Source organism: Macrotis lagotis, chromosome 4 (genome assembly GCF_037893015.1).
Source record: "Macrotis lagotis isolate mMagLag1 chromosome 4, bilby.v1.9.chrom.fasta, whole genome shotgun sequence".
In the NCBI taxonomy this organism is placed as follows: Eukaryota; Metazoa; Chordata; class Mammalia; order Peramelemorphia; family Peramelidae; genus Macrotis; species Macrotis lagotis.
The window spans coordinates 3,217,146-3,244,693 of record NC_133661.1 but is presented as its reverse complement, the minus strand read 5'-3'; positions in this window follow the sequence as shown (position 1 = coordinate 3,244,693).

Sequence of the window (27,548 nt, the reverse complement as noted above, 5' to 3'; positions counted from 1 at the left end):
AAGCATTCAAAACACTGAAAGAAAACACAGCTTGGTCTGAGGGACAAATTGAAGTCCCAAGATTCCTGCAAAAGATAAATCAAGAGTTTTCTTTAAATATCTTTTTGTTTTGAGGTAGGGTTGTAAATGAAAAGGATGGCTAGTGGTAAAACTAATTGGAAAGGAAATGAGAGCTATGGAAGAAAAACAAACTGGAAAACAACTGGTTTGCTTAGCAGCAAAAATACAAAATCTTGCTCAAGCAACAAACTCCATGAAAATTAGAATGAACCAAATAGAATCTACTGAGTGATTTAGATAAGAGGAAATATTAAAATAAGATAAAATTCTAACAAGATGGAATAATTCAAAATGTTATCCCATAGTGGAAACAACTTACATAAACAATAAATCAATGAGAAATAATTTAAATATCATTGACTACCTGAAAGTTATAAACAAAACAAGGGGGTGGGGAGAAACTCGATCTCGTCTTTCAATAAATCATGAAAGAAATCTGCTCAGATCTTTTAGAACTAGAGGACAAGTGAAAATGAAAGAACCTACTGTCATCCCCCTCTCTTGAAAGAAGCCCCCAGGAAATATCCTCAGGAAGATGATGGTTCAAACCCAGAGCTTCCAAATAAAAGAGTAAAAATACTGCCAAGAACCAGAAAATAAAAATTGAAGTAAGGGCACGCATGATTTAGCAGTCATCATGCAAAGGAGTTGGGATCTTCAAGAATCATATTACAGAAGGCCATTGGTCCTGGATCTAGGATTTGCATCTGGGTAGTGAGCAGCTGAGTTGTCATTTTGTTCCTATTCCTATCCCTTAAACAAGTTTTACAGGGGACAAAAACCAGGTCCGCAGTGGACTTGCTAAAGTCCTTCAATTAATTTAAGACAAAATTCAGACAAAGATCCAGCCTTGGGGCTAGCCTAAAGGTCCATATGGAGCCATGCATAGTTACTGTTTGAAACGAGGCTGGCAAGGGAGGTCTGAGCCTAGCCTGTAGACCCATGTGATCCTGGCTGTTTCACTTGGCATCATTAACTCCTAATTAAGGCACTGACCTTATTAGACATTATTGACAGTCAGAACATCTACTTGTGGCAGGTCAAGCAAAGCAATTCACATCACTTGAAAAAAAGCATCCTTGTTCCCGTCTTCTCTTCACTGAGAGGATTGTCAAGAGAAATCTACTTTCATTTAAGACCCTGGACCTTGGTAAGGACACAGTTGCTCATCTTCCTTTCTGTTGGCCACACTCTACTCTTCCCAGTCAAGGCTGAGAACCTCAGCTAACAGAGACCACAATACTGCCTTTGATGTGTGCTAGTCTTTCCAAACTCACCTTTTCCCACAAGTAGGTTCATTCCACTGCAGCTCCCCGCCCTATGAAAAATTCAAACTGACCTCAAGAGCTGCCCTTTGCAATTTGACCATCAGTCTGACTTGCAGCTCATGCAAGAGCCTGCTTCTGAGTATATGGGGAAAAAAAAAAAAAAAAAAAAAAACCTTTGCTTCCTCCTGAAGGCAGATCACCTGGATTTTCAATTGGGGAAATCATTGGCCTTGCTAATGCATTAAAAGGAGGCTTTCCCTTCAAGGTTCCAGTGGAGTTTTTACACCAGTCTGATTATTTGAAAAGTCTTTAGTTTGGATCCTTTTAAGGAATTCCAGTCTTTCCTGGACATCCTACTGTCTTTGGTCAGGCTCTCTAGATTTTAATTTCTCGCATACAGGGTCATCCAGTCATCCTGATTTATAGCTAACCAGTGGACTCAAATGACTCCAAAGTAGAAAGTGAGACTGGTGATTTAGCACAGCATCCTCCTTCACTCATCTAATTCTTGTGCTTGTATATAGCATCACCTCCCTGATGTCATGATCTTCTTTAAGAATAAAGGACAAACTTCATCATCTGGGCAGCTCTATTCAGTTCAGTTCAGTTCAGGAGTCACTCCCTTCCCTCAAAGGGTGTCCAGTCCAAAAATTTAAAAATAACTCTGTCTTATTAGTCAATTTTTGGCTATAGACTCTTTCTTGACAATAATTCAAAGACTGGGTAAAGGAGGAAATAAGCTAGTAAGTAGAAAGTCAAACCCAAAGGCCTATGTGAGACTGGAGGGTCAGTCTATGACTCTCCTTTAACTGAACTAAGGATACTTCTGTGCAGAAAAATTGCACCCAAGGAAAGCAAGGAAAAAATCCATTCATCCTGAAAGAAGACATTCACACCCCACTCAAGTCTGTGAGCATTCACAGGGAGGAACAGTTGAAGGAGGAGGAGGATGACACAGTACCTAAGTATTAGAGGCTAGATTTGAGCTTCCATCCTCCTGACTCCAAGATCAGTGCTCTATCAACCAAACCATACAGCTGTTCCCAATGAGACAAAAAAAAGTTAAGTGACTTTCCCAGGGTCACACACAAATGTTTTGAACTTAGGAAGATGGGTCTTCTTGATTTTATCTACTGCACCACCCACTTGAGCTGATTGTGAGACATAGGTTTCCTCAGGACTGGAGAAGAAATGCTTTTCACTGTGTGACAGGAGGCAGTGGGGGGCCCTTCCTTGCACATCATGAAGCACAATCTGGAGGCCCATTTTCCTAGTGGGCTGAATGTGTCAGGGAACAACATGGGCCTAAATGTGTAAATAGAAGCTCATTTATGGATAGAGAGACTAATAACAGGGCAGGAGAGGAGGGAGTCAGGACAGGTTGACCTTGGCAGGTGGGCACTGAGGAAGTATAGCATGAATTGGAGATGAAGAGAGCACATGTCATGAAGGCAAGAAAGACTGTATAAGGAAAGAGAAACAGAAGGTGGGAGGATTAAAGGGAACAGCAATATGGTCATAGGAAAAGGTGTTTGAGACTTTGCTACAGTATGTTATTTTGGTGATGGAATTCTCTATGGCAATATAATCTTTTATAATGAACACTAAATTTATAGACAGTAGAAACCCCAATTTGAATCCTGTCTCTGTAACAATCTATTTGTCCCTTGTTTCTTGCTCTCTTTAAGCCTTAGTTTCTTCAGAGGTAAGTAAAATGGTTATAATACTCTTTGATGACAGGAAATTACTTTGTCTCCTCTGAGCACTGTGCAGATGTTATTAATAGGCCCTCCTCATTTTTCCTCTGACATTATCATTCTATGACCTTGAAACTCTGGTACCAACTCAGAAGACTGTGGACACCGCCAACCCAACGTCTTTACCAAATCTCCTTTCTGGTGCTCTGAGAGTCAGAGATCCCTTAGAAGTGTACTCTGATGTGAAGGAGAACTGGGGACCAAATAGCGTGATAATGAATCCTGAGAAGCAGCTGCTTTATTTGAAATCACACTTATTTTCACAGGGCTGAAATGAATTACCATAATTTACATAATTATCACTTCAAATAGTGCGGAGCTGAATATATGCTATTACATCATAGAATTCAACAGAGATGTCTGTATTTCAAAGCTGAGAAATGCAATGAAAATTTCCATAGACCCTTAGAGCTAGTAGAGTGTTTAATAATAATTAGATTAATTGGATCATCTTAACATTTCTATGATGTTGGCAGAACAAAGTGAATTTTGCCCATTTTACAGATTAAACATTTTAGGCTGAGAGTAATGGGAATTTCCCTTCTCCTCTTCCTCTCCTTTTCACCTCTTCTTTTCTCCTTTTCACACTTTCCATCATACTTTCTCCCCTTGTCTCTTCTCCTCTCCTCTTCCAGTCAAAAAATGAGTTAGAGGAATAACTGTGACCAGAAATGATCATCCTGTTCTTTTTCCTTCACACCTCACTGACTTCTCCATCACAGGCCAATGGAGATGCCATTTTTTGGCACAAAGGTGGGAAAGAGCATGTCATCTTCTAAGTCATGAGACTTACTATCACTGGTCTAGAATAGAATAAACATGGAAAGGAGAAATGACACATGTCCTCTACAAAAAGACCTCCCAGATGGGTATCTGTGACTAGATAGAATTTGTTTTGGAAAAGATCTGGGGAGTGGATTTAATGAACTTCCTGCTCATTTTGAGTCATCAACATGAGATAGAAAAAAAGAAACCTGGGGAAGTTTTTGATTGCCTTACAAGAGCAGAAGTAGTATCCAGAAGTGGAGGCAGTGTCCTCTACCCTGGTCCCTCACGTCAGGGGCATTGTGTTCAATTGACAATGTGAGGAGGGTCCAGAGTAAGACCTTCAGGATGGAAAAGGGCCTTAAGTCCAGGTAATATAAAAATGAATTGGGGCAGGGGATTAGAGAATTGAAGACTAATCAAAATGGCAGGGGGATACCTGTTGTGTTTAGGTATTTGAGATCTGTTGAGAAAGACTAGAAGATATTTGGCTTTGTTTTGTTTTTTGCATTTCTTTCACTCCCAGGATACAGAAATTAGAATAGAGAAATTGCATTAAAAAAATTAGGATGAGAGTACAGAAAATCTTCTGAGCAATTAGAGCTGTCCTAAATTGGAGGAAGGACCTTAGGGGAAGGGCAGCTAAGTAATGCAGTGAGTAGAACATTGGGTCTGGAGTCAGGAAGACCCCCCTTTTGAGTTTGAATTTAACCTCAGATACTAGCTGTGTGACCCTATGTGATTTCTATTCCTCCATTTCTTCTTCTATAAAATGAACTGGAGAAAGAAATGGTAAAACACTCCAATATCTTTGTGGAGAAAACACAAAATGATGTCACAAAGAGTTGGAGGTGATTTCAATGACCAAACCACAGCAATGTTGAGGGAAAGAACCCTCTGTCAGGAATTTCAAGCAAACCTATGGCCACCTCTTGGCAGGTCTGTCAGCTCCTTGTGTCTCAGTGATCTTTTGCTCTCTGAAATTGCATCTTTGAGGCTAACCACAATACCTATATAGAACGGTGATTTCAGAAATGTTTCATTCATTCAATCAGATCATTTACTTCAAGGCTCTGAATTTTTTTCTTTTATAGAATGGCTTGGACTTCCTTCTCTCTTTCTGGGAGGATTTCAGGAGCAATGCAAACTACAGAAAACAATGCCCTTGCAGAGAAATTTTCTTCTTAATGTTAGTGTGACTTGGTGAAGACAACTAGATCCTGGATATCTCATGATCTGCTTCCTTCTCCCTAGAGTGCTTTGTGACTTGGTAGAAATAATTCTATCTTTCTGCTACTCTCTTTCTTCATCTTTGGTATGAGGGTATCTATATGTGCTCTACAATGTAACCGAGCTGCTAATAGACTAAACATAAAATAAATAATAGAAAAATGCCTAGGAAAGTCTAGATTTTCTCTAAAAATGAGAGACATTGATAACACACACATGCTTATATGCAAATTCATACAACAACATTTTATCAGCTCCTGGAATGAAGTATTAAAATTCTTAAATCAGGGAATTAAAGAGGTAGAAGGGTTCTCATGCATAGGGAGCCCATTCAGGTTTTCTATACCCCAGGCAGTCTAGGCCTGAAGTACTCCAAAGAGAGGAAACCCTCCCGGTCTCAAGGCAACCCACCCCACTTGGGGAGGATAGGAAGCTTGTTCTACAAACCAGCCTAAAAAGTTGACGTTTTCTGAATAATTTTTACATGATTAATCATTTCAATTCAATTCAATAGTTTCTTTGCAAGTGTTCTCTGCTAGCCTCCAGAGTAAGTCTCCATTGAGGTTGATCACCAAGGGACTTTCTCTGACTTGGGAAGGCAAAACACAGGTGCCTTTTAATGCATCATAAATGGAACACAGATGAGGGAGACTTGGAGTTGGAGAGGTGCCTCCAAAGCTACCTCATCTGATCCCAGGGATTTGGCAGGGGTTTGATATAATCCATTTATATTTCTTTGTCATTTTATAGGGTAGACAGCGCTTCCACATATATCATCTCATTTGATCCCAGAAATTCCTTCATGATGAGACAAAAGGCAGGAATAATCAATTCATATTTACAGACTCAGAGAGGTTAAGGGGCCAGCTCAGGGGCAACAGATCCGCAGCACCAGAGGTGATTCTCCTGACACATTTCCCAGTGATTCTTTTGAACACTTTGCTGCTGATACTTGTCTACCTTTGGAGACTTTGAGATTATAGCATAATCACATTGGTCAAATCAATGGAAGTAGCCATTTGCTAAAGGCAATGGATGATGCCCGTCAGACTCAGGGAGAAATGTCACATGTCAAGGGCTCACCAATGCCAATTATCTATGGCAGAGCATGCTGTCTTTTGAAAGAAAGTTTCAAATGTCTTTGTGCTGAAGGAAACTCTAACAAGGGGAGACTGAGCAGGTGGGGATTAATTAGTAAGGAAGAAATGTTCATAGACAGCTGTGGGAATATAATTAGCTGGGGCAATGCAAGTGTAATGATGGAAAAGAGGTGAGAGAAGCAAGCAGAAGCTGATGATGTCTGAGGGTGGACTAGAGAACCAGACTTTTTCTCAAGAACAAGTCCCAGTGATAATGACAAGAAGAGTCCTCTGGTACAAAAGAGCAGATGCTTGGGGCCTGAGTTAAATAAATTAGTTGTCAATGATGCGATTACAGAAGACTATTTTTCTTCAAAGATCAAAGTAAACAAACTATGTGGGGGAGCAGGAAAAGGTAGATTTTCAACTCCATTGTGTCTTATAAATAAACCAAAACATTTTGTTATCGTTCATTGATCATTTGTCATTTTTGGCGGGTGGTTAAACCAAAACATTTTGTTATCTTTCATTGATCATTTGTTATTTTTTGGGGGGGTTAAGCCGTTATTTTGGAAAAGCATAAAATATCAAATTTATTTACTTATGGGGCTTACATCCTAATGGATACATAAAGGTCATTTTGTGATCTACCAATGAGAATAGAGTCAGTGAGGAAGGAAGTTGCTGCATTGTTGAGAAATCTCTTCAGGAGAGAAGTGAAAAGATGCTTATTAACCATATTCTTCATCAGATACAGCAACAGATCCTAGAGAAAGGCTATTCTAGGAACTCAAAGAGGAAGACACATCTCTCAATAGAATGGAAACACAGGGAGGACTGAGTAGTGAACAGTGTCCAAATGGCCAGAGAGATAAGGTAAAACCTAGATGGAGAAAAAGCTATTGAATTAGACAGAAAGTTGCCTTAGGGAGACTATTTTTAGTTGATCAATGAGGTCTAAAGTCGGATTACAAAATATTGAAAGGAATATGAAATGTAAAGCAAGAAAGGAAGATATACTGATTTTTAGAATTTTTTTTCTGAAAAACAGTAGAAATATTACAGCCTGACAGTATGTAGTGCAAAAGAAGGAACTTTGTCTCTTTTTCTCCCTCCCTCTTTCTTTTTCCCCTCCCTTCCTTCTTTCTTTCATTTCTCCCTTCTTCCTCTCCCTTTCTTCCTCTTTTCCTCCCCCTTCTCCTTTCCTTTCTCTTTCCCCTTTCCTCTTTCCCTTCCTTTTTTTTCATTTAGCCTTTTCTCCTCTTTCTCCCTCCCTCCTTTGCCTCTTAACTCCCTCTCTCTGTATTATTTTTCAGAAATCTGCAGGTGTAGCAGACTTATCTGTAGGAAGTGGGGGAGGACACAGTAGATGAAGAGAGAGAAAAAGATCCAAGGGATATAGAAAGCCTCGAGATGCAAAGGAAGAAGACAAAGGGCCTGGACAGAAAGACAGGTTTCAGGGAGGCTTATTGCTCTTTACTTCAAGAAAAGAGCAAAGGAATAAGGAGTAGGGAAATGCTGCTGAAATGATTTGAGTTGGAAAATAGAGGAGAAAATGAAGAAAATAAATTATATTTCCAAGTCCTCAGCTGTGAGGGAGATTGTGGTAGTGGTTCGTGGGGTAAGGAGGTTTGCCATTGGCAATAAAGGGAATGGAATCTGAAGTCAACCAGCAAAGACCAATAAAATAGTTGTGCAGTCATTAGAGACAGCTTGGCAAGATTGGAGGAATTCCTCAATGGTGATTTTCCTGAAGGGCAAGGACTTGTCATCTCCCTGACCTCCTCAGCAACTGATAAACTCCAGATCCTCCCTATCAAATAGGTGCTTCAATGTTTATTGACTAACTTCCAGGATCAATTATGAAAATCATTTAAAGCCCTTCATGACCTATCCCTGACATACATTTTTTCAGTTTTTTTCCCCACCTCCCACCTCCCCCAGTTCTTCAGGTACTTTGTGATCCTGGGACACCAGTCTCCCTGCTGCTCCTTAAAGGATAAATTCAATTACCTGAATTTGTATTGACTAAGACCATACTTGCATTGATTTCCTTTTTCATCTCAAGCTCCTGGGTTCCCTTCCCCTGACTACCAAATCTGATCTGCAATCCAACCTTCTACAAGAAGGTTTTTCTCAATCCTCCATAATTATCGTGCCTTTTCTCTCTTGATTATTTCATATTTGTCTTTCCCATAGAGCTCGTTTGTACACAGTGTTTAAATGATGCTTTTCTCATTAACCTTGAGAGAAGGTATTGTCTTTTACCTTTCTTTGTATCGCTAATGTATAGCACAATGCCTGGTACCTAGTATATACTTAATTAGATTTGACGGACTTGAGACTGTCTGGTAAGAAGCTCATATAATAGGAGTAGATAAGGTGCCTAGTGCTGAGGAGTGAAGAACAGGCTGAGTCATGAGAAAACAAAATGAATGAAATCCAACTGATTCTGGATAGTCTGTCATTGAATTGATGAATTCTAGTAATAAGACTGAAAGGAGAGTAAGGTTAGAGCAGAAGTGATGGATCAGGGAAAAGTACTGAGTGGTAGAGTGAGAGGAGAGAAAATAAATTCTGTTAGCAACGAGGGACAAGGCTCAGGGACAATTTGAAGGACAGGTTAGAGCCAGAAAAAGTCATTTACAATTTCTGGATTCGGACTTGCAAACAATTGACTTGTTGGTCATTGACAAGTAAGAAGACTTTGAATCACAGGTGCTTAAGTAAGTAGTCCAAAGGTAGAAGTTTATAGAACTTTTCTCTTCACCCCTTTTGATACAGTCACCAACATTTCAGACATAGAAGGGAGGATATGGACTATTTCACAGACTTTATATTTATATACATATATATACACACATATAAATATATATATATATATACTATATCCAAATATCTATATATCTATATAGAAATACATATGAGCATGTATATAAACACACACATATATAATATATATATATATATATATGGAGAGAGAGAGAGACAGAGAGAGAGAGAAACAATTTATACTGGTCTAAAATGGCATTGCCTAGTGGTGACTTAATCATGGCAAACTTCTTATTCTTGACCACCTGGCATTCAGCAAGAAGAAATCTTTTTTGCCTGAACCAAACCATAGACTATCTTTTTTTTTCTACAAGTCAATAGGTTTAAGTGACTTGCCCAAGGACATACAACTAGGTAATTATTAAGTATCTGTGAGGCTGGATTTGAACTCAGGCCCTCCTGACTCCAAGACCAAGGCTCTATCCACTGTGCTACCTAACCATTCTAACCCATAAACTTTCATTCTAGTTAGACTCAACCAGATCTTGTGCTTCAATGTCATAACCGACCAGAACTCAGGGCACATTCACTCCACACTGAGATGTCTGGGTAAGAATTTGATGTGGAATCACAACCACAAGAACTAACATGTCTATATGTGGCCTCTTTAAATATGCAGATTACTTTACAAATGTAACTTCATTTTAGCAACAGTATAAAATGTGGGATATTATCACCCCCATCTCATGGATATGGTTTACACAAGTTTATAATGATACAGTGACTTTTCCAAGGTCACATGAAGAGACAAACTGGTTTTCCTGACTCCATGTGCACAATCATTTTTGGTACACATGACTAACATAGCCATAGATCTTCTACAATATTCAAGAGGTAGCCCAAAACCCAAATGACTGCAAACTTGGGAATACCATTTGTAGGCAAGGGACAAGTGGACAATCACTATTTAGTTTCTTATCAATATGGTTACTCCCTCCCGTGGTGCAGATAGGAGTACACCAATGACTTACACCAATGGTTATCAGTTTATTATATTGATAAAAGCATAAGAATTTATGGTACAAATTTCAACTCATTATATGGAACATTTGTTCATGTTCTTGCATCCATCTAGGACCGTGCTGTCATTTTTCTTGACACCACACAGTTTCTTATTAGTGATCTGGTCTTCAGAGGACCTTACCAGTATGCCTTCTATTCTGGCCATATATAAGTCATCTATATAGATGTTTAAAATAAAACAATTGGAATTTGTAATTTTACCACTCATATATTGGAAAGAAACCTGAGCTAGGTATCAGGATTGGTAAGCATATAAGCATGTCATCACTCTTCTGGAAGTCATTCCTTCCCCATTTTAATATGAACTGAACTTGAAGGTCCCATTTAGCTCTGCCAATCTATGATTCTTTGACAATGAGAAGGGAGAGGGAAAGCATTTATTTATCATTTACTATGTGCTAAGAATTTTGCTATGAGCTTTACAGTATCTCATTTGGTCCTTACAAGTACATTGGGAGGTAGAAACTAAGGCAGATTAGCACAGAGTCACACAGTTAATAAGGGTCTGACAATAGATTTGAACTCAGCTTTTGCTGGTTCCAGGATCAGTGCTTTATCCACTTTGCCATCAGAAAACACTAAAGACCTATCTGGATAAAGGAAATGGGAATAGATGATAACTAAAGTGAAGATCAACCTAGCAGGTTGCAATTTGTTAATTTTTGCTACAAGGAGAGAAAAGTGTGAAAAGAACCTCAGATTTTTCAAAGTCCATTCTGTGCTAGACATTTGATTATTCTTTCTTTAAAATGTTTTTTTAAGTTTTATTTGCTTATTAAAGTTAACAAGGCAATAAAAGAATCCTACCTAAGGCACTTACTAGCTCTGTGACTCTGGGCAAGCACTTATATTCTCAGCCTCAATTTCCTTTTCCTGTAAAATGGAGATAATATTACTATTTTACCACAAATAGTTATTGTGAGGATTAAATGAAATAAAATAGGGAAAACAACTGGGAAACCATAAAGCATTCTATAAATGTTAGCTATTATTAAAAGAAATAAATGCTTTGTTTCTGTGTCCCTTTCAGAATGTCGTTTTGTTATTACTTTTGTTGTTGTTTTGGTGGTGATGCTGGTCATGGTACTGGTGGTTCTGGTACTGGTGATTTATATCAATTTTTTTATAATAAATTAGTAATTTACTTAATTTCACATTACAACAATAATATTGTTGTAAAAATAAACATCATTTCTCCTCCCCCCACTAAAATAGAGAAACCTAAAGAAAAAATAAAGTGAAAAAAAAAAGTGAACTTTCATTCATACCATTAGATCTGTCTTTGGGATGGATTGCATTTTTTTGTCATAAGTCCATCAGAGAAATTGCTTCAATATTTTTTCCCACAGTCGCTTTTGCTATTTTTATTTCCCTCCATTGTATTCCTCCCCACTCCCATTAATTCTGAACTCTCTCTCTCCTTTCTCTGTGTCCCTCCACAAGTGTTCTTTCTGACTCTCCTGTCCCATGATCTTCCCTCTCTTCTATCACTTACACCCCCCTCCCCCCTCTGCCTATTGCCTTTTTCCCATCCTTTTTTCCTCTTTTTTATTCTAGGGCAAGATAGATTTTTAAAACCTATTGTGTGTGTATGTTGCTTCCTCTCAGCCATTTTTGATGAGAATAAAAGTTCACTTGTTACCCTTCACCGTTTCCCCTTCCATTCCATTAAAAACCTTTTTCTTGTCTCTTAAATAAAATCTTAGCATATTCTAACTTTCCTTTCCCTTTCTCACAATACCTTCCTTTTCACCTGTTAACTCTATCTTTAAAATTGATTATACCTTTATATTCAACTCTGTCGATGCCTTGTCTATATATGATCCTTCTAACTGCTCTAATAAATGAGAAGGTTCCCCTGAGTTATCACTATCATCTTCCCATTCAGGAACACAAGAAGTTCATCATCATTAAATCAATCATAATTTACCCTTCCCATCCAATCTCTCTATGCTTCTCCCAAGTCCTGAACATTTAAATCAAACCTTCTGTTCAACTCTGCTCATTTCAATAGGAGAGTTTGAAAGTCCCCTATTTCATTGAATGTCCATCTTTTCCCCTGAAAAAAGATGTTCAGTTTTTCTGGGTAATTGATTTTCAGTTGCAATTCAAGTTCTTTTGTCTTGTGAAATATCATATTCCAAGCACTATGTGCCCTAAATATAGATACAGCTAAATCCTATGTAATCCTGACTGTAGCACCAAGATATTTGAATTGTTTCATACTGCTTTCTTGTATTTTTTTTTTCTCTTTGTCTTGGGAGTTCTGAATTTGGCTATAATATTCCTGGGAGTTTTTTGGGGGATGCATGGTTAATACATAAGATAATAAGATTTTCCATGGTAATGTCTTATAGTTTAGCTACAGAGATGTACATGGAGGGGAGATGAGCAAGAACAATCATATGCATATATTCAAAACAGCTTGAATATTTAAAAGAAACATTGAATGCTCTTGGCTGCTCCTGGCCAGACTCTCAAGGCCATACTTGATTAACATTACCCATTTATGAATGTAAACATCATAATTCTTGGGGTTTGGGGAGGGGTGGCTCCTTCCTTGGACAACCTGGAAAATTTGGTTTTATTCCACAAAAAAATTGGCAAGAAACCTTGTTCTCAAGCTGTATAAGATCTAATTAGATCTTAGTTGATTTGGAGTCTCCCCATGGAGAAGATGCTGTGCCTGGGACTATCCCATTTGGGGCTCTGGAGGCTGTATCCCAGGACGCCCCAGCCACTGTTGATTCATATGTTGAAGATCCCCTGAATCAGTGATGGTTTCTCTTAATATTTATATTTAGGTAGACTTTGCTCTTCTTTTTATTTTAATTAGGACTTATTGGTTACTTTTGCTTTAAAACTAATTTATTTCTATCTGTTTTATAATCAGTTTATTAAATATGCTTTTTAGTTTTCTTGGTGTGAACATTTCATTTTGTAGGAGCAAATTGAATCCAAACATATTAATCAAATGGGATCTCTTTCAGGAGGTGATTTTTGAATTGCTTCAATTTCTATTTTACACTCTGCTTCTAGAATGACAGAGTCATTTTTCTGGAGAATTTCTTTAAAATTAAGTCTAAGCTCTTTTCCTGAGCATGACTTTCAAGTAACTCAGTAATTTTTAAATTATCTTTGTTGAATCTGTTTTCCAGGTTCCAATGAGATATTTCACATTTCCTTCTAGATTTTGATTCTTTTGGTTTTGTTTTGTTTTGTTTCTTGATTTCTCACAGTCATCCCTTAAATCCATTCTATATTTGAAGGAGTTATTTTCTTCAGAGAGCTTTTTTCTCTCCTTTTCACATAGCCAATACTGCTTTGTAAGGCATTCTTGTCCTCCTTGAGCTTTTAGACTGTTTTCCATTTGACCTAAGCTAGCTTTTAATATGTTATTCTCCTTGCTATTTTTTATATCTCCTACACCAAGTTGATGATTTAGTTTTCATGATTTTCTTGCATTGTTTTCATTTCTCTTCCCAAATTTTCCTCTACCCCCCCTTACTTGATTTTCAAAATCAATATTGAACTCTTGCATACACTGAGACCAATTCCTATTTTTCTTGGAGACTGTGGATATAGAAACTTTGACTTTGACATCTTCTGAGTGTACATTTTGATCCTCCATGGGACCAAAATAATTATCTATGGCCAGATTCCTTTTTTTTTCTGTTGTTTACACATTTCCCCAGCCTGTGACCTAGTTTTAACACTTTCCAAACTTTGAATGTCTTTGGGACACTTCCTCAAGGACCTTAATTTCTTCAACATCTTATGAGAGGCTCTGATTGCTCTCCTGCTCTGTGCTCTGGTCTGTGGATGACCAAAAGCACCACCTTCTGTCCAGGATCTGTGAGGAGGGTCTCTGCTCTGCTATGGCAGTATGGGGACTCAGACTGAGACCTGGATCTGAGTATGAACAACACAACAGAGTACTGCCCCAGGGATCACATAGAGACCTTGACAGTCTCCCCTACTCCCTTGCCATCTGTAGATTGAACACTCTGAGGGTTGAGTCTGTAGGCCTGCTTCCTGTTCCCAGCCTGCGGTGTTCTGAGGGCTGCACTGGCCCAGGCTTCTTGCTCATTCTGATGAGACAGAATTTTCCTGCTAACCTTCCAAGTTGTCATGGGCAATCCATGGGCTGAGAGGCCCACAAACCATTCTGCTGCCATAAACTGAGGTATTCCCAGGGATCCAAGGACCCAAGGACCCTGTGGATTGTGCCTGGAAGACTGGAGTTCATTTGTTCTGACTTGACACAGAGGTCCCCCCAGTCTCACTGGAATAAGGCATGACTGGGAAACTTCCAAGTTGTTTTGGGCTGGAAAATTGTTTCACTCACTCTTTCTGTGTGTTTTGCCACTCTAGAATTTGGAAAGAGTCCTAATATTAAGCAAGTTGGAGTGTTCCAAAGCAGAGATTCAGGGAATTCCTGCCTCCACCTTGCTCCACCCCCCAATTTATATGATTTTTCAATTGACACAGGAAAACCTATTTGGATAAAGAGCACTGGTTGACAAGATGTGATGGTGGCAGCTCTGGTGCTCTTGGTGTTGGTGGCACTGGTAGTTCTGCTGCTAGAGCTGGTGGTACTGGAACTGGTAGTACTGGTGCTGGTGATTTATATGACTTTTCAGCTGACACAGTAAAACCCAATTGGATAAAAATAATTGATTGGTCAAGTGTGCCTTTGGATGGCAGACCATTATGTAAAATTGAATTTATTTGAGAAATGGGGAGACTTTAAATAATGCAAATCTCTACTCTCAAAAATATGATTTTTTTCATCCCAATATTTATCCCCTGAAATGATTATGGTAGGACTTGAAAATACCTGAAAAATTTGAATGGTAAATGTACAAAGAATAGGGAACAGATGCATGGAGAAGAGGTGGGATAAGTGAGTTGAGAAAAATTTTAAAGATTCTTTTCAAGTAGTAGACAGTATGTCTTCCAGAAAAAGGGTTCAATAAGCAAAAGGGCCCAGAAATTCAGCACTGGATAGTTCCAGGGTTGCTCAGAGACCTAAAAAGGGAGGGGAAAAGTAGGTTTCAGCAAACTCTCCTCTATTTTTTTTCTTTTTTCCAGGCATTTTGTACCTTTCCTCCCTAGTTCTCCTTGCTCTAACTGCCTCTGCTATTGAACAATTAAAAGGGAAAAGGATTCCTTCTTAATATGCAGTGTCCATCAAATCAAATTCCCACATTGAATGTGTCTAAAACTTTATGTCTCCTTCTGTGTTTTTGTAACGTTCATATGAAGTTGATAACTATTGTAAGTCTTGGTGTAAGATGACCAGGGTCTGCATCAACAGAGGGCAATGCCTTAGGAGAGAAGAAGGCATATTTGAAAAATGCTACACAGGTGAAATTGAAAACATTGGAATTAGGAAAAGGTGGTATGACCTAGTGAGGAGTGAAGGATGACATGTAGGGTAGAAACATAACTGACTGATGCTTTCCATAATTGAATGGTGTTTCCCTTAATAGTAATAGGAAAATTATCTGGGAGAGGTGGTAAGTTTAGGGAGAAAGATAGGAAAGTTCCTTTACTTCTCTGATAATTTTCCTATTGCTATTAAGGGAAATACCATTCAATTATGGAAAGATAGGTATTTTTCTCTTCATTAAACAGATGAAGAAAAATACCTAGAGAAATACCTGGAAATCATAAGGTTTAAATGTGATGCTGTATGTATGGTCCCTTGGGAAATTAAACACTATGTGAAGATCAAATTTAGACTCCCATAGAACATGTTAAGTACAAGACTCACTATATGGATAAGAAAACAGAGGTCCAGAGAAATAAGTAACTTATCCAGTGAAAGTCACCCAGGTACCATCCAAAGTCCTTCTGACTCCACCTCCTGAGCTCCACCTACACTATTCCATACTCCAATGGTCAGATATGGATCACGATGGCTGGAGATGGCCCTAGATACAATGGGAGACCTTGACCTTTTTAAATTAGGATTTTTAACAGCTTCAGTTTGAATGAAGCAATGTCTATTTAGTGATTAAGACTAGGTGTAAAAAATGAGGCAGAGGTGGGCATCTTTAATTCTGTCCCTTCAAAATAAAAGTCAACATGGGAGAGGAAGACCCTCAGGATTTCTGGTCAAAAAGAAACAATTTCAATTTACATTCATTTTGTTGTTTATTTTTTGTTTTGCAAGGCAGTGGGGTTAAGTGATTTGCCCAAGGTCACACAGCTAGTAATTATTAAATGTTCTGATGCTGGATTTGAACTCAGATGCTCTTGACTTCAGGGCTGGTGCACTATCCTTTACACCACTTATATAACCCAATTTACATTCATCCTTAGCCAATCAGATCCTAAGCAATGACCAAATGGGACTTGATCTGTTATATACTGTTGGCCTATTCCATAGTTCTATCTGTGTGATAAAGTCAAGGGGTGAAATATTGATTAAACAACAACTCTGGTTCAGTCACTGTATTAAACTATGGGAATACAGACAGCCCCTGATCTCCAAGAGCTCAGATTCTAATGAAGATTAAAAGCGAATAACTTAAAAAAACAAAAGAAATTGGAGCTAATCACCAGATGGAAAGCATTGAATTAAGGGGGTCTGAGAAAAGCTTTCTATAATAGGTGGGATTTTAGCTCAGACTGTGAGAAAGTCTGGGAACCAGAAATCAGATAAAAGGTGAAAGAGAATACCAGGCAAGGTGGAAATCCAGGGAAAATGCAAAACTGAGAGAGAGAGAGAGAGAGAACCTTTCATGTTTCTTTTTCTTCTTTCAAAGATTTTATTTATTTTGTATCTTACAATTTCCCCCTGAATCTTGCTTCCCTTCCCCCACCCACCACCACAGAAGGCGATTTGCCGGTCTTTACATTGTTTCCATGGTGTACATTGATCCAAATTGAATGGGGTGAAAGAGAAATCATATCCTTAAGGAAGAAACATAAAGTATAAGAGATTAGCAAGATTACATAATAAGATATTAGTTTTTTCCTAAATTAAACATAGTAGTCCTTAGTCTTTGTTCAAACTCCACAATTCTTTCTCTGGATATGGATGGTATTCTCCATTGCAGATAGCCCAAAATTGTACCTGATTGTTGCAGTGATGGAATGAGCATGTCCATCAAGGTTGATCATCACCCCCAGTTGCTGTTAGGGTATACATTATTTTCCTGGCTCTGCTCATCTTGTTCAGCATCAGGCTCCCCTGAATTCCCATCCCTCCTGGTATCTAATAGAGTAATAGTGTTCCATGGCATACATATAGCACAGTCTGTTAAACCATTCCCCAATTGAAGGACATTTATTTTGATTTTCAATTCTTTGCCACCAAAAATAGGTCTGCTATGAATCTTTTTGTACAAATGATGTTTTTGCCCTTTTTCATCATCTCTTCAGGGTATAGACCCAGCAGTGGTTTTCCCAGATGAAAGGGTATGAACATTTTTGTTGCCTTCTGGGCATAATGCCAAACTGCTCTCATGAGTTCATAGCTCCACCAACAATGTATTAGTGTCCCAGATTTCCCACATCCCTTCTAACATTGATCATTGTCCTTTCTAGTCATATTGGCCAATCTGAGAGGATATAAGGTGGTACCTCAGAGATGCTTTAATTTTCATTTCTCTAATAAGTAATGATTTAGAGCATTTTTTCATATGACTATGGATCGCTTTGATTTCCTCATCTGTAAATTGCCTTTCCATATCTTTGCCCATTTGTCAACTGGGGAATGGCTTGATTTTTGAAAATTTGATTCAGTTCTCTGTATACTTTAGAAATGAGTCCTTTGTCAGAAATACTAGTTGTAAAAATTGTTTCCTAATTTACATTTCTTTTGATCTTGGTTATAATGGTTTTGTCAGTGCAAAAGTTTTTTAATTTAATCAAAATCATCTAGTTTGTTTTTAATGATGTTCTCCATCTCTTCCTTGGTTATAAATTGCTTCCGTTTCCATAGATCTGACAGGCAAACTACTCCTTGATCTTCAAATTTGCTCATAATATTGTTTTTCTGTCTAAATCCTGTATCCATTTGGATCTTATCTTGGTACAAGGTGTGAGGTGTTGCTCTAATCTAAGTTTCTTCCATACTAAATTCCAATTTTCTCAGCAGTTTTTATCAGACAGAGTTTTTATCCCAAAAGCTGAACTCTTTGGGTTTATCAAACAGCAGATGACTATAATCATTTCCTGTTATTGCACCTAGTCTATTCCATTGGTCCACCATTCTATTTCTTAACCAATATCAGACAATTTTTATGACTAATTCTTTATAATATAATTTTAGATTTCTTTTTCTTCTCTTATTGCTGAAGCTAACCTTTCTAATACAATATTGAATAGTAGTGGTGATAATGGGCACCCTTGTTTCACCCCTGATCTAATTCCGAATTCCTCTAGCCCATCCCCATTGAATATAATGCTTGCTGATGGTTTCAGATAGATACTGCTAATTATTCTAAGGAACAATCCATTTATTCCTACACTCTCTAGTGTTTTTAATAGGAATGGGTGTTGCATTTTGTCAAAAGCTTTTTCAGCATCTATTGATATAATCATATGATTTCTGATAGATTTGTTATTGATATAATTAATTATACTCACAGTTTTCCTAATACTAAACCAACCCTACATTCCTGGGATAAATCCTACTAGGTCATAATGTATTATCCTAGTAATAACTTGTTGTAATCATTTTGCTAAAATTTTATTTAAGATTTTTGCATCTATATTCATCAGGGAGATAGGTCTATAATTTTCTTTCTCTGTTTAACTCTTCCTGGTTTAGGTATCAGCACCGTATTGGTGTCATAGAAAGAGTTAAGTTGAGTTCTGTCTACACCCATTTTTCCAAAGAGTTTATATAGATTTGGAATCAATTCTTCATTAAGTGTTTGGTAGAATGCACTTGTGAATCCATCTGTCCCTGGAGATTTTTTCTTAGGGAGTTCAATGATAGCTTGTTGAATTTCTTTTTCTGAGATAGGGTTGTTTAGGTATTTAATCTCTTCATTTAACCTGGGCAATTTAAATTTTTTAAATTTTGTCAATTTCACTTAGATTGTCAAATTTATTGGCATAGAGTTGGGCAAAATAATTCCAAATTATTACTTTAATTTGCTCCTCATTGATTGTGAGTTCACCTTTTTCATTTATGATACTAGCAATTTGGCTTTCTTCTTCCTTTTTTTAATTGGCCAGAAGTTTATCAATTTTATTGGTTTTTCATAAAACCAATTCTTGGTTTTATTTATTAATTCAATAGTTTTTTGCTTTTGCTTTTTATTAATTTCTCATTCAATTTTTAGAATTTCATTTTGGTATTTAATTGGGTTTTTAATTTGTTATTTCTCTAAAGTTTTAGTTGCGTATTTAGTTCATTGATTTCCTCTTTCTCTAATTTATTCATGTAAGCATTTAAAGATATCATATAGATCCCCTTTGAGTGAATCCCATAGGTTTTGGTATGTTTCATTATTGTTGTTATCTAGGATGAAATAATTCTTTCTCTAATTTGTTGTTTGATTCACTCATTTTTTAAAATGAGGTTATTTAGTTTCCAATTAGTACTGGGTCTATATCTCCCTGTCCCAATATTGCATATGATTTTATTGCATTATGATATGAGAAAGATGTATTCAATATTTATGCCTTTCTGCAATTAATCATTAGGTTTTTATGTCCTAGTACATGGTCAATTTTTTTATGTAAGCACTATGTACTGTAGAAAAAAAGGATATTATTTTCTATCCTCATTCTATTTCCTCCATAACTCTATCATATCTAGGTTTTCTAACAATCTATTTACCTCCTTAACTTCTTTCCTGTTTATTTTATGATTAGATTTATCAAAATCTGAGAGTGGGAGGCTGAGGTCTCCCACTAGTAGAGTTTTGCTATCTATGTTTTCCTGTAGCTCTTTCAGCTTCTTCTCTAATAATTTGGATGCTATCCAATTGGGTGCATACATATTCAGTATTGAAATCACTTTATTGTGTATGGTACCTTTTAGGAGGATGTAGTTTCCTTCCTTATATCTTCTAATGCTATCTATATTTGCAGCTACTTTGTCTGAGAGAAGGATTTCTACCTTTGCTTTATTCACTTCAACTGAAGCAAAATATATTTTACTCCAACCTTTTAGCTTTACTCTATATGTATCTCTCTGCTTCAAGTGAGTTTCTTGTAAGCAGCATATTGTAGGATTCTAGTTTTTAATTCATTTTGCTATTCGCTTATGTTTTAAGGGAGAGTTCATCCCATTCACATTCGACATTAAAATTACTAATTCTCTCTTGCTCTCCATGCTATCTTTGCTAGGTTTGTATTTTCTCCCTTCCCTCCCTTATCCGTATCCCCCAGTATGTTGTTTCTGAATACCTCCTCCTTGAGTATGCTTGCCCTCCTATATCCAGCCCCCTTTCTTTCCCCTTTTCCCTTCTTCCTTCCCTTGCTTCTGTTACTTCCCCTTTTTTTCTTCCCTTCCTTTTCTCTGTCCCCCTCTCCCCTTTGCCTGTTTTAATACTTGAAAGGTAAAATGTTTCTTAAGTCAACTGGGTGTGTGTGTGTGTGTGTGTGTGTGTGTGTGTGTGTGTGTGTGTAAGTTAACTTTAAGCCAAGTTTGATGAGAGGAAGATTCAGGTGTTTCTCATCTCCTCTCTTCTTCCCCTCTATTACAATAGGTCTTTTGTACCTCTTTATGTAATGAGATTTACCCCATTCATTCACCTCCATTGTCCTGTCTCCTTCCTGTCCCCCTTTCTAAGGAAGTATTGTTATTAAATCATTCTATCTGAGTTACAGAAAATCATGAGTATCCATTACTTCTGGCCAAGTATATTCTCTCTGATAGAGTTACATTTCTCAAGAGTTATGAGAAACTTTTTCCCATGTTGGGATATAGCCAGTTTCATCTTATTGGATAGCAGTTTATTTTCTCTTTATTTCCCCTTTTGTTTTACTTTTTCATTTGTCTCTAGAGCCTCCTATTTGATGTCCAAATTTTCTATTTTGCTCTGGTATTTTCATCAGGAATTGTTGGAAGTCTCCCATTTCATTGAATGACCATCTTTTCCCCTGGAAGAGAAGACTCAGTTTTGCCAGATAGTGGATTCATGGCTCCATTCCAAGCTCCCTTGCTCTTCAGAATATCTCATTCCACACCCTTTGTTCCCTTAATGTTGATGCAGCCAGGTTCTGCATAATCCTTAATGTGGTTCTTTGGTATTTAAATTGTTTCTTTCTGGCTGCTTGCAAGATTTTCTCTTTTAGCTGGTAGTTCTGGAATTTGGTCGCTACATTCCTTGGTGTTTTCATTTTAGGATTTCTTTCTGGAGGGGATTGATATATTCTTTCAATAACTATTTTCCCCTCTGTTTCCATGATATCAAGGCAATTTTCCATCACTCAATCCTGTAATATTAAGTCCAGACATTTTTTTTCTCTTCAATGTTTTCAAGAAGGCCTATAATTCTCAAGGTCAGTGGTTTTGTTGATGAAGTATTTTGTATTCTCTTCGAATTTTTAAAATTTGTTTTGGTTTTGTTTAACAGACTCTTGCTGTCTCATGATGTCATTAGTTTCCACAGACTCCATTCTTGTTTATAGAGAAGAATTTTCTTCATTTACCTTTTTCAACTCCTTTTCCAATTGGTCAATTCTAAGAATTGTAAGAATTTTCCATTTGACCAGTTGAGGTTTTGAGAGAATTGTTTTCTTGTTGCAAGGTGTTAATTTTCTCTCTCAAATTTTCCAATTGATTTTTAAACTCCTTCCTTATTTCTTCAAGGAAGTCTTTCTCTGCTGGAAAGTGAATCGTATTCCCCTCTGAGGTTCTAGATCTCTCTGAGTTAGTGTATTTTCCTTCCAAGAATTTTTCTATGGACCCTCCTTTGCACTGGTCTTTCTTCATTATCATAAGACCTTGAGTTGGGGAGGGGCTGGTTCACAGATGTTTGGTGTTGGGATTCCTAGAGGCTTTATTCACTGAATCTAATTTCTCCAGCTGGCCATTAGGGGGTGGTAGTTGCTTTCTCTGGAGTGAGTGTGACCTTGATTGAGGCCTTCTCCCTTGATCTGGAGGGAGTATTGCAGCTTTTGATCAATGATGGGCTATATCCTGGGGTGAGGTCATCACTCTTCTTATTCATAGCTGGGGTGGTTCTGCAGCTCACACACCTGTTCCTGGGGCAACAGAAGCCTGTTATTGTGTTTGTTCTGGGAAGAGGCTTCAGCTGAAATGGAGGTGTGGACTCTGAGTTCCTCCTGACCAGAGGAGCCCAGGGATCAATGTCTGCAGCTCTCCCACACTAGAACTCTCCCTCTGGCCCTCCTAGCAAGCTCCAGACAGTTAGTGCCACTACCAATGCCTCTGCTCCTTAGTTGACCCAAGCTCCCACAGTTGCCCCACAGATGATAAAGCTGGTCTGGTTCTTGGGCCCTCAGACTCCCAGACTCAAACCCTGCTGCTAATCAGGCTGATCCATAGCTAATCCAGGCTTCTAGTCTCACAGGTCTGTGCTCCAGGAAGAGTTCAGGATGCCACCATCTCAGAAGACAGATCCTGAGGTACATGTTCTTCTCCTGGCTTCTCATTCTGGGTTTTGTAGATTAGATTTCTTTTAAGAAGTTTATTTCATATTCTATATGAGAGAAGATCAGGAGACCTTTAGCACTGTGCCTGTCTTCTCTCCGCTATCTTGGCCAGAAGTAGCTTTTCGTGTTTCTTATCATGAAAACAAAATGCACAAGTAACTTAATTGTCCTCATTGTTTACTGCCATAGTAGATAGTAAATAAATATTCTATAATCTGACCTCACGGAAACATATATCTATATCTATATTGATATCTATATTGATATCGATATCGTTATATATTAGCCCAAAACAAGAACATCTGATTACTGGCGGGGTGAAAGAGTGCCAAGTTAAAAAAAAAGACATGAAGATCACTAATTAAATTATAGGAACTAAAATTCAGGGGAGAATCTCAAGACTGAACTGGCTAACTTCTACTTTCAAAGCTGTGTATAGTACAAGAAATTTCAAGAACATTGGTAATACTGGTTTTCTAGCTGGGGAAAATATAGTAGATTTTATTATAAGATCCTGGAAACACTTTGCTTGAAAATTAATTATTAAATGCTAGAACTGTCATTGGTTAAGATTGATGAGGGCATTCTAGTGGATTCTGGGCAAGTTATTAATGACACAGAAGGAAAGAGCTGAGGGTCTCAGCCCTGAGGGAACATCTACAGATACCAGTTGTAAGCCAGCTTCAACAACCATGAAATATTACTTTCTGACATCAGTCAGCAAGATAGGAAGGAAAACCAGTCAACTGTTCCATTTCTAAGAACATAACTGCAAAATTTGTGACAAGGGAGTTCTATTTTTATAAGCCTAAAATTTCCTTTTAAATAGAGAAACATGCCCTTTTAACAAGTTCTCAAACAAAGTTGACCAAATATATGAAATAAAGGGGAGATTATATCTGTTAAACATAATCTTTTGAGTGTGCTTTATTCTTTAATCCAATCATAAATACACATATGTATTTGCTAATGAATAGAAAAATGGTTGGTTAGGATAACAAATATGTGTTATGGATAAAAGATGGCACTCTGTGGTCATTAGGACTTGACTGGCTATAGTTTGCCTTTGCAAGCTAATAGGATAATTGTAACACTTAGAAGATAATTACCAAGGGCAAGAACAGTTACTGTTTTGGCTAGGCAGGTTTTCATCAGATCTTTGGCTGATTACTTTAGTTTTCCATTTGTGCCTGAATGGAGTAACCTTAGACATGCTTCATTTCAATATGAACTTGATTCTCTGATATTATTCTTGAACTTCTCCAACCTAACTCTAACTTGTATGACCCAGGTGATCATTACCATCATTATTTCTTCTCAGTTTTACTCTATGTGTTGCTTTTCCAATTGGAATATGAGCTCATTGAGGTTAGACATTGCCTTATGTTCTTCTATTTCTATCCCCACTGCTAACCATACTGTCTGGTAAATAGTAAACACTTAGCATATTATCTATGCATCTATCTATCTATCTATCTATCTATCTACCATCTATCGATGATATTCATACTGATATGGTTTGAAAATTTATCTTTTGAAGGGATGGGAATAATGGCTGATAAATTACTATATTTATAAATTCTATACCTACATCTAGACTCATGGAATTGGAAAAACAAAGATTTCATTTTTGCCCCTTTTACCTCCCTTGAAGTTAATTCAACTTTTATTTTAAGATCCAGAGTAACAAGGAATTAATTGTCTGGGTTTCCTCCACTGGATAGTGAGGTTGAACTCTTTGGAATGATTCTAGATTTCCTGGAGACTCTTGCTTAGCCTTCTGGACTTAATGCAATAAATTCAATCCTTCAAATGAGCAACTGGAGTAGATTTCATCACCCATAGGGAATTCTCCTTTCATCTAGACTTTCCGCTGGCAAGCATGCATTTCTGTGATTGAAGTTCTGCCTATGTTAAAGATCAGAAAGTCAGTGAAAACAATTGTCTTTGTTATAATAATTGTTAAGGAGTCTTATTCTATTTTCCCCTCTGCAGGAGAGGAGACTAAGGCAGTCTGCTTCTCTTCTTGAATTTAAGATCTTCATGTCATGGCTTACCAGACCTCAGCAACCTCTCAGGTAGGTGAACAGATAAGTACTATGGCTCTACAAAAGTTGTGACATATTAGTGTAGGAAATGAATGCTCCAACAAGAAATAAAGCTTAATGTGGCTGGTGATTTTAAAAGCCCTGGGGTACATTTGAGGCCCCCAAATGGCCTTTTCCCAAAATTCATCAATGAAGTCACTGGCCCTGAATATTGAATAGTATAGATTTTATCCAGACAATGCCAACAACAACCCATTTTGTTCACCAGGAATTTCTTTTGGAAACTAATTGTTGTTAGCCCCAAAGGTCACAGATCTGTTAACAAGGAACTTTGAATGAGATAAAAGAGTTTTTATCAAAAGCTTAGGATTATTTCTTTTATAGCCTGAAGGATTTTCATCCTTCATTTATCATTATTATACAGCTTATAGATCACCAGAAGTTCTCATATGGGTTGAAAATCTAACTCCTGGTCTGTCTGGATCTATAAATGGAGGGTTAATGAGCAGAAATCTTATGAATAAAAGAAGGGAATGACTTTCCAAGGGTGTGATAAGAATACTAACTCAAGGGCAGCATCCCTGTTGCCTGCAGAGCAGAGCCATGTTCATTAATGACTTTAACGATTTTTGTCCCTCTGATGCCATGTAAGATCCTTTTAGTTTTAGGAAAGCATCGATGCATGCTTGTTAAAGAGAGAGTCTTTGAAATTCACTCAACCCTGTTCCACATCTGGGCCATTTATAATAGAAATCTGATTAATGTTTGAGGCTGCCGAGTATGAATTTGGGCCAAAATGCCTACATTATTTTCATATTTTTGAAGATAGGATGGAGATGAACAGTATTAATTTTGAATATACTAACTAGGAAATTTTTTTAAATATATAATATTCAGTAGTTTGCAGCATTGGTAACTTATTAGAGAGTGTAGCATTTCTGTTGTATATAGGATCAGGATGTGCCTATCAGCAGCCTAGGTGTCAATGAGAAGTATTTCATTTTATTGCCATTGTTAATAGCAATTTTGTAATGTACTGAAATAACCACATGTTAGAAGATATATTGTCCCCTGGAAATGGTATTCCATTAGAACTAAAATCTTATTTTCCCTTGCAAGTGAATGAGCCCTACTTGTTAGTGGAACAGTTTATCTGAGACAGGATACTGAGGAGGACATCTAGGGAATCCAAGAAAAACAGATGAAGTGCAGGTGGGTGAGAGGCAGTTGGCTGCATGGTTATTCTATGGTCCAATTCTGTGAAAACCAGGATGCTTTCTCTATCCCTGAGCTATGGGACCTTTATCGTATACATTTATATTAAATCAGAGTTAACAGGACTAAATTAGCAATTTTTTTTAGTTTTTTTAGTTTTTTTTGCAAGGCAAATGGGGTTAAGTGGCTTGCCCAAGGCCACACAGCTAGGTAATTATTAAGTGTCTGAGACTGGATTTGAACCCAGGTACTCCTGACTCCAGGGCCCATGCTTTATCCACTGCGCCACCTAGACGCCTCTGCAATTTTATTTTTAAATGAAATTAGACCTTTTAGCTGAACCTTGATGCCCAGATATTGCCTTTGATCCTCATAAAGGTGTAATATGAAGGCCACTACTTTCTGAATACACTCAGGTCATTTAGTAATGGGTACAGACTTAATTACCTCTGGGGGGATTGTGAACCTTATTCTTGGGATCTCAAAATTGGAAAGGAATTCAGTGATACCCATAGCCTTTGAGTTTTTGGGGGGGAATAAAAAGAATTAATAATAGAATGGATCTTTAAGAATTGCTTCTCAGCCTTTTGGCTAAGATCAAGTGAAGAACTGCAAAGTATATATATATATATATATATATATATATATATATATATATATATATATATATATATATATATATATATATACATGCATATGTTCATGATTTGATGTATATCTTTTGTATTTAATGTATCTCCAAAGCATCCTGCTTGCAAAGTGCAATGGTCATATTTTTCAGATAAGGGAAATAAGAGGTTAAATGAGTTGCCCAGAATCCCATTACTAGGGACTTGCAATGAGTCTGTATAAAGTTCTTTACATGGATTATCTCATTTGATTCTCCCTACACCCCAGGGAGATAGGTGTTATTATCTTCCCTCATTAAACAGAGGAGGAAATAGGATGGGTTAAGCTAAGTGATTTGATCTGAGTCCCATAGCAAGGGAAGGTCTGAGGGCAGAATTACATCCAGGCCATGCAGACTCTTGAGTCCAGTGCTATACTCAAATCTACCACACTTCCTCCCACAGCAACATATCTTCAGGTACTGTTCTATTACTCTGTCGGATGGTAATGAAAATTTACCTTAAGTTATGTACATTACTCCCAGTAGACTTTCTATTTTTGAGAGAAGTAAATGAAGCTGAATTAGATGGAGTGAGGGCTTCTGTTCCAGATGCCAGTTTGAAGCCTTAAGGATTATGCTAATGAACAATATTCTGTGAGAAATCAGCCACAAATCAACCTTCCTGAACTCCTAGAACAAAGAAAGAGCAGTGGTGACCTAACACCTTGCCACAGACCAGGAGGTAGGGATAACTTCTTTGTCATCTGGGAATCAAGAAAAGACCAAGAACTCTGTGATCTGTTTTCCCCCAAAGAACTGAGGGAGAGGCCCTTCTATTCAAGAAGGGCTCCCATCAATCTGCTCAGGCTTGGCTGATTTCAGAGTAATAACTTTTAGATCTTAAGAATATTTCTTTATTTAGATCCATGATGCCATAATTCATCTTTCTTTATTACTTTCTAGTTTTAAAGTGCATTCTACAAATAATCTTCTGTGGATGAAAGTTAGAGAATTATATTCTCCAAACTACAGATAGAGAAATGGAATCTCTAAAAGGTTCAGGGACT